A 7,796-nucleotide genomic window follows, 5' to 3' on the forward strand; every position below is an offset into this window, starting at 1 on the left:
GGGACAAACAACCCTTACAAAATCCTTTGGCACACCATGGGCTATGCAAGGGTTGTTTAACCGTCAAGTAACCTCTGTACAGAGCTTCATAATGGTGGAAAACATGCTGCAGCATCCTGAGGGTTAATTATCCCATCCTGAGGGTTAATTAACCCATAGTGAGCTTGAGTGTTAACCAATCCTGGCTGCTGTCAAATAATAAATACTGAATTCAGTTCCTGACACCTTACTTTGATATATTATCATTTGATACTTGATTTCAGATATCACTAGATGTCCGATGGAATGACCAAACACTTAATTTAGCGTTTTTTCAGAGAATTGCCAATGAAAATGGTGGGTGGAGGGTGGGGGTGGTAATTTCAGCTCTAGTTACCATTTTCCACATAACGGAAAGCTTCTCCATGTATATCTTTCCCTTCTCCTAGAAAACTAGCATGTCAGGAAAAAGGACTGCAGCCTAGCCTTTGCTCTAACATGCTTGCTTCTCTGTTTGGCATTTTGTTGGCTTTGTCCCCCCGCATGTGAAAGGCCTTGACAGAACCCTGCATGTTCAGGAGCATGGGAGAGAAACAGGAATCCTGGGGAAAAGATCCCACTACATCCTCAGGGATCTTTCTCATTCATTCTTGTTGCCAGAATGGTGGGGTTATGGCAGCACTAAGATAAAGTTAGCGCCATTAATATTCTGTCACATTATAGGTTCTGTGTGCTGGATTCCTTGAAGCTGACACATTCGTGTCTAACACTTTCATGTATAAAAACATATCATTTCTAGGTAAACAGATGGGTAGAAAACATGCTGAAATGTGATAACTGTTGGAGAGGTAAAGGAATGATTCATTGATTTACTTTTGGCCGTGTTCCCTGGGACTTCTTCATGGGTAAGTGTGCCTCTTATTCTCATCCAGACTCCACACTACTTCTACCATCTCATGATGGATTAAATATTCTCCTCTCAACTGAAGCTGGATCCTGCTTCTTCAAGGACAAGGCCTTGAAGCACAGAATTTCTCCTGCCATACTCATTGCCCAGTTTACTAGCTCTGGGGGCCTTCCTTACCGGCTCCGTTAAAGAATATAATATTAATTGGTTCGGTGTCATGCACTCTTTGCACCAACAAAATAAAATTTAAGATATGCTTATAAATGTATACTTTGTGAGAAAACATCATCAAAAGAACAGATTACATCCAGATTTCTTCTCCCTTTAATTCACATTGGCAAAGGGAACAAAGAGATTTATGAACTAACACAAGTGAAATGGATATTGACTGCAAATAGGCCAGTCTGCGGAAAGTCGACTTTTCCCAAGTTTTTGGCTGAAGTCCTCAGTCCTTACTTCCAGCTGTAAAACAAGGAAAGAATAGCTGTTTGCTCAGATACATGCTTGGCCACCTTCACTGATCTTCCATTTTCGGGGTTCTGTTTTTCCTGTTCCCGAGCTGTAAATTCTGATTCCTCCAACCCAGTGACCTGTCTTTTCACTGATGTTCCTGCCAGTGGAAAACACCTTTTCCACATATGTGACTGATCTGTCAATACAGCCGCAGGCGGATTAGGATCGTTCCACATCAGCTCCCATCCAAATAAGAACCATTTCCCAAGGAGAGATACAGTGTTCACCCACAGCAATATATGCCCTCAGCAGTGTGAAAAATCAAGGTCTTCATGATATATGACTTCCCTTACATCCAGGCTTTTGTGTTGTTTGTCTCCCTAACTAATTCTTCAGTCTGTTTTAAAGGATGATCCCAGATGATTCGCTTGAAGTGTCATGAGAAAATGAAAGCTGCTTCAGGTTATCTGAAAAAAGTACTTATTAAGTTTAATTAAGTAGAAGGTTCAGGAGCAGAAAGTATCCCAGTTTTGTCATCTTCTCCATTTAGATTTAAATGTGAATTCATTTATTTATAATCCTTTAGTCTAGCCTCTTAGTTTAATCTCTGCCTTGGAAGTAGCTTTTTAAATAGATATTTTAAGTGGATATTTTGTTCTATGAAGTGCAGAAAGTGTGTCTATGAGGAGCAAGGGATTGGAGCAGCTCCTGCATGAGAAAAGGTGACAATAGCTGAGATTGTTTAGCTCAGAAGGAAAAGGCGAGTGAGCGGGGACATGAGGGGAGTGCTCAGAATTATGCATGGTGTGGAGAAATGGAGAGGGAGACATTTTTCTCCTTCTTCCATAATACTGGATCCCAGGGTAATCCCATGAAGCTGACTGGTGGGAGAATCAGTGCAGAGAAAAGCAAGTGCTTCTTCACACAGCACACAGTTAAACTATGGAACTCACTGCCACAGGAATTTGTGATGGCCACCGATTTGGATGGCTTTAAAGGGGAGCTGGACAAATTCCTGGAGGAGGAAGATGCCAATGGCAATTAGCCCTTATGCTACCTCCAGTATCAGAGGCAGTATGCCTGTGTACTCCAGTTGTTGGGGAACATGGGCAGAAGGGTGTGTTGCTCTGGTTCCTGGATCCTGTGGGCAGCTAGTTGGCCTCTGTGTGAGCAGAATGCTGGACTAGATGGATCTTGTCCTGATCCAGCAGGGCACTCATATAATATTACTGCAGAGTGCTTGGAGAGGTTGCATACACCTGAAAAGCAGCTTATAGATGTCTGAAATGAATCCAATGGATAAATGGTGCATTCCTAATAAGGAAATCTGCCTGCAGAGCAACTGCAGGATTTCACAGAAGCCACACTGCATGGGTGGAACGCCACATACTCCACTGCTGTGGAAGTGACGCTGGCGCGAGACTTCTGATATGCAAGTCACGGCCGTCACAGGGGCTCCATTAGGCAAAAGACACCAGCAGAATAGCTGGAGCCGGACTGGCTGGTGGGCAGCATGCAGGCAGCTCAGGGGCAAAACAAGCTCATGCTGTCCCCTAAATCCATGGCCAGGGTGCCCTGCTGATGGCACATTTTACACAAGCTCTCTGGGAAATTTCCATCCTGCTGATTTCATGGGTGGTGGTGGTGGTGGGGGGATAAATACCTCCACACACACGTACCTCATGGTGGAGGATAGGCTGCAGCATGATTCAGTCTCCCATCCGAGCATCACCAGCAGTGTATCACTCACTCCTTGGGAGACTCACTCCGGCACTGTGTCTTTCTGGCTGCTCACCTCATGCTCAAATGGGGAAGTCTCCGTGGAAGGCAGCTATGGGGAAAGGGCTGCTTCTGCACAAACACCAGGTCTCAGGTAACCTGGGGAAATTTGAGCACCTTGCCTAGAGCACCTTGCAGTTCACCCTGAGAGAAACATCCAGCCAAGCTCCACTCCAGCAATGCGAGAGGGAGAAGGTGTCAGGTTGAGGACCTCAAACTAGAAAGTGAGGAAGTATGTGAGAATGCGTGATTTCTGCAGCTGCCTCTGCATGGGGTGGATACTGTGTTTTGCCTGAAGCGCGCTGCTCCCATATGCCTCTCCTTGCAACCCCTCCGGACAACAGCAAAGAGCCTTGTCCTCTGCACAGAAGAGGCACTCTGCTGGCAAGGCCAGGTGCTTGGCTCCAACCATTGCCACTACTGGCCCAACACGCAGGGACTTGCAGGGTCACAGCCCGAGTGCAAACGGCAGGATGAGCTGCCATGAAATGCAGTGAAGGGCCAGCAAGATGTGATGGGGCTGGTTTTCATATTTATTTTTGCAACTGCCCCGTTGATACACAAAACTGGATGGGGTGCGCGTGTGTGCGAGGGTGCTTTGGGGTAGCAGTGTGACCCTGCCTTCCACTGATTTCATGGTGCTGGGCCACTTTGATGCTTCCCGTGCCAGCTGGACTGAGCTCTTGTATGTGGGATGGAGTGGCAAGAAGGTGCTTGCAGCCCCATGTTACAGAGTGGTGAGCGGGATATGTGTGTGTCCGCGTGTGTGTGTCCTGTGTTGCATACCCCTCGTCACTTTTGCAGTTAAAATTCAACCTCTCCCTCTGTAAACCAAAACAGGATAGCTCCGTGCTCATTAAATGTGGAATACCCCATCTCTTTGCAGTGCCCGGAAACCACGAGCACTCGAAAAAGTGTTCTCAAAGTGCTTTGAGAAAGGACAGACTATTGAGGGGGGAATTGCATCAGCACAATGGGTCAGGGCATGGTGTCCAGTGCCTGGTGCATGAACTCGATGGCTGAGCACCGCGATGGAATGCCTGTGTGGATTAGCGTCTAGTTGGCAGCCTCACCACAATGAAATGGGCAGCATTACTTTTATAAGCAAGAAAAGACTCAAAGCAGAGGGAAAACCCAGTAAAGAGTGGCTGGACAAAGAATGTGATGGAGGACTGATCCAGAGACATTCTGCATGTGAGTGTGCTGCAGCCCACCCTTGCACGGAAGGGTGGAAAGACCCCGCGCCTCGCAAGATGTGGCTACTGCTTTGCAGCATTGCAGCGGAAATGGGATGCAGGAGTAAGTAAGTCCTGGAGTAAGTAAGTCCAAGTAAGTCTCAGTCCCTCAGGGATCCCCTTCTGAAATTGTCCCCATTTCACTGGACCTGCTGTGCCTTTAAAGAACAGCCCACCACACCAGCATGGAGACAAAATGATGAGAAAATTAAGCTGCACTTGCTAAATCTTGCTATTGTTGAAGGCACGGGAGGAGGACCAATAGCGGAAAACAGCCGCCTGTTCCATTATGAATTTGAAACAACTTGTTAGTTCAGTGGAAAAGAGCTGCGCCTGTGCCCCTGCTTCCCCCTTTCCCCACCAGTCCTTACCTACATGACTCCCTGCTTCAGTGGTCCTCCTTGGCTCAAGTGCCCCTCTTCACGCCAGCCTCAGAAGAAGTGGATGGGTGCAGGACGAGGATCACCACAGACTGATCTTGGACATTGCTCCTTTGATGATGCTTCGGTCCTGGTGCCTTTTCCTGGAGGGCTGCTCCCCCAGCAGCTGAGGTCTCCCCTCCAGAAGACAGATCCGTTCTTCCCTTTCTTTGGCCTGATCCCTGAAGCCTGGCCCTGCCTTGCTGGCAGCTTCCTTTCCTGATGGTTGGGATTAAACTGGTTCCTTTCCAGATCTGTCTAGCAGCTTGTCCAGCTCCTGCCCTCCTGCCTCTCCCCGCCCATGCTAGGGGCCGGGATGAATGAAAAGACTCTTGAGCAGCGGCTGCTACGGCAGGCAGCTGCCTGGATGATACTTGAAGGAAGAAAAGCCTGGGAAAGATGGGAAGAGGGAGTGGAGGTGGCAGTGGAAGAAAAGGAGGCTGTGACTGCCCTGCAGGACAGCGTGGTTACATTCCTGAAAGTGATTTCGAGGCTCTTAAAACTGGTTTGACTTTTCACCATGCAGCTCCTTCTCTGTCATCGGCACCTTCCAAGGCACCCCAGTGTCACATGCCCGCTTCCCTTGTCTCTGGCTGCCCGGCCTTGTGACAGGGTGGCTGGCTGGCTTTGAACTGGGCGGTGGAGAGTGGCTCACCTCCCATTCCTGTAGCTCAGTGGTGCAGAAAGGGGCTGAGAAGGAAGAGATGGTGGGGCAGCAATGGGTGTGAAGTGGGGTGGGAGCGTGTGGACAAAGAGGTGGCTATGCATGCAGTTTGCATGTGGCTTTGGCCCCCTCCCGGCTGGGAACTCCCTCCCCTCCAAAGGTTATTCACAAGGCCAGGAATATGGTCATGAGGAGAAAAGTGTTTCCCTACTGCTGCTCTCTGTTCTCCAGCTTTAAAAATCTCAATGTAAATTGGCTGCTGTGCATGTGCTTTGATTTTATTAATTTATTATATGTATACCCTGCCTGTTTTCCTTTGAAGGAACTCATGGGTGCTCACACAAATTTTCTCCTCCTCACAAACTGATCTTCATGACAACAACCCTGAGAGGTAGGTTGAGCTGAGAGTCTGTGACTGGTCCAAAGCGCCCCAGTTGGCTCCATGGCTGAGTGGGAACTAGCACCCGGGTCACCCCAGTCCGAGTCCCACATTCTTAATCTCTACACCCCATGTGCTACCTGTTTATGGTAATCATAGTTGGACAAGAGGGTGGGGAAAGCAGCACACTGGATATGGGGGGAGGAGCACGAGGGCAGAAGCAACCCTGCCCATGAACAACAGTCAAAGGCAAAAGTTTACCTGCACTGAACCACAATTTGTTTGTGCAGTACAAGGGAACATTTCAGTGTGGTACCAATTTCAAAGCAATAACAGTAGAGATGGGTGCCAGTCCCCCACCTCCCTCATGCCTTGCAATCTGATTTGTAGTTGATCTGAAAAACCTGGAGCAGTTGCAGCTTACTGATGCCCATGAAAAGCTTCACAACACTTGTGGGGTTTGAAAGAATCAAGTACTGATAGGCACCTCCAAGTGCCAGTGGTCTGAACCAGGTGCAAGTGGCCAGTCGGAATCTCAGTCCCTGCTGCTGGGACTGGGTCTCTCCCGGTTGTCTCTGGCATTGCTGCATCAAGGGTGACTGGACATTATGGGTGCATCCGCACCCCCAGCAGCACCCAAAGATTCCATGAAACCAGAACCCTCCCACCCTTCCCACTTCCAGTCCTTAGGAATGGGTGGCAGGATGCAACTCATGTTGTGGGGAGAGCCCTAACCATGGAATCCTTTGAGCCCTGGCATAAGAGGATGACGTTATGCCTCAGGGCCTGGAGACCCCTCGGCCCTGTTGCTGCAGATCTGGATTGCTTTCAGATGAGAGGTTGAATTCAGGCACTTTACCCATACTGGGAGGTGAAGGCCAGAAGACTGGCTGCTTTCACAAGGGGGAGCAAGATGGGGATCCCAGCCCTTCCATTCGCAGAGCAAGACAAATGCCTCTGGCTTCCCCTGCTGGTGGGCTGTGGGCTGAAAGCAAGGGGGGTGCCACGTGGTCTGCCCTGCACCCATCCATAAGCCAGGCTGCTGCCCTCAAGCGCAGGGAAGGGCACGGTCCCATCAGACGTGCTGCAAGGAGCTGCAGCCGCTGGTCCAGTCCACGCCTGCATGTGAAGTGGACGAAGCCGCCATCTTGTCCTTTGCCTCCCCAAACACTGGGCCAGTCCTAGCTGGCTGACAGTTCTAACAACATCACACACCCAGTGATTCCCAGTTGGCTTCCATGCAGAACATGAGGAAGGTGTGTGTGTTTCGGTGCTCCACACTCAGTGGGGTTTTTAGCTAAGAACTGGGCAGGATCCAAGTCCCCATCCTGCACTGCTAACCACTATTCCACACTGGCTCTCAGAGTTGCCCCAGAAGTTTTTCTGCTCATTCATCTCCCCCTGCCTCATAACTCTGGTCACTTGCACTACCACGGAGGTGCCGTGCACCTCTTTTTACAACGATGCACTTCAAAGCTAAAAGCCCAAACTCTGCCCCCTCTGTTCAAAATGGGGACACATTTATTTATTGTTAATTCCACCCAGAGGCGGAGAACAAAGGCAGAACCAGATCATCCTGTAGCTATTTTGCACTGCTAGCCGATGATGCCAACTTGTGTTCTATTCACACCAAAAGGGAAGAGCTTGCACAAAATGGGAGGGAGTTTGCAGACTGGAATGGGCCAAACTGAGACCCCCCCTCCCCCAATGCACAGACTGCAGCTTCCCATCTGACCTTCCAAATTGGCCCTGTGCTTCCAGGCAGAACCACTTGAGTTTTAAGGGATTTTTCAGTTCAAAATTCAAAATTCCGTTGCTGGTCAGGCTGTAAAATGAAACAATGCATTGCTACTGCTCCACCTGCAGCTCTTCGAGGCAGCTCTGAGCAATGAGTCCAAAGGTACATTGAACATCAGGGTTTGCTGTCTGCTGAGAAAGCCACAGCACCCAGATAGAAGGGCCTCAGGGAGTGCTCAGTCCT

Source organism: Varanus komodoensis, unplaced genomic scaffold, assembly GCF_004798865.1.
Source record: "Varanus komodoensis strain SLA01 unplaced genomic scaffold, ASM479886v1 scaffold60, whole genome shotgun sequence".
Lineage (NCBI taxonomy): Eukaryota > Metazoa > Chordata > Lepidosauria > Squamata > Varanidae > Varanus > Varanus komodoensis.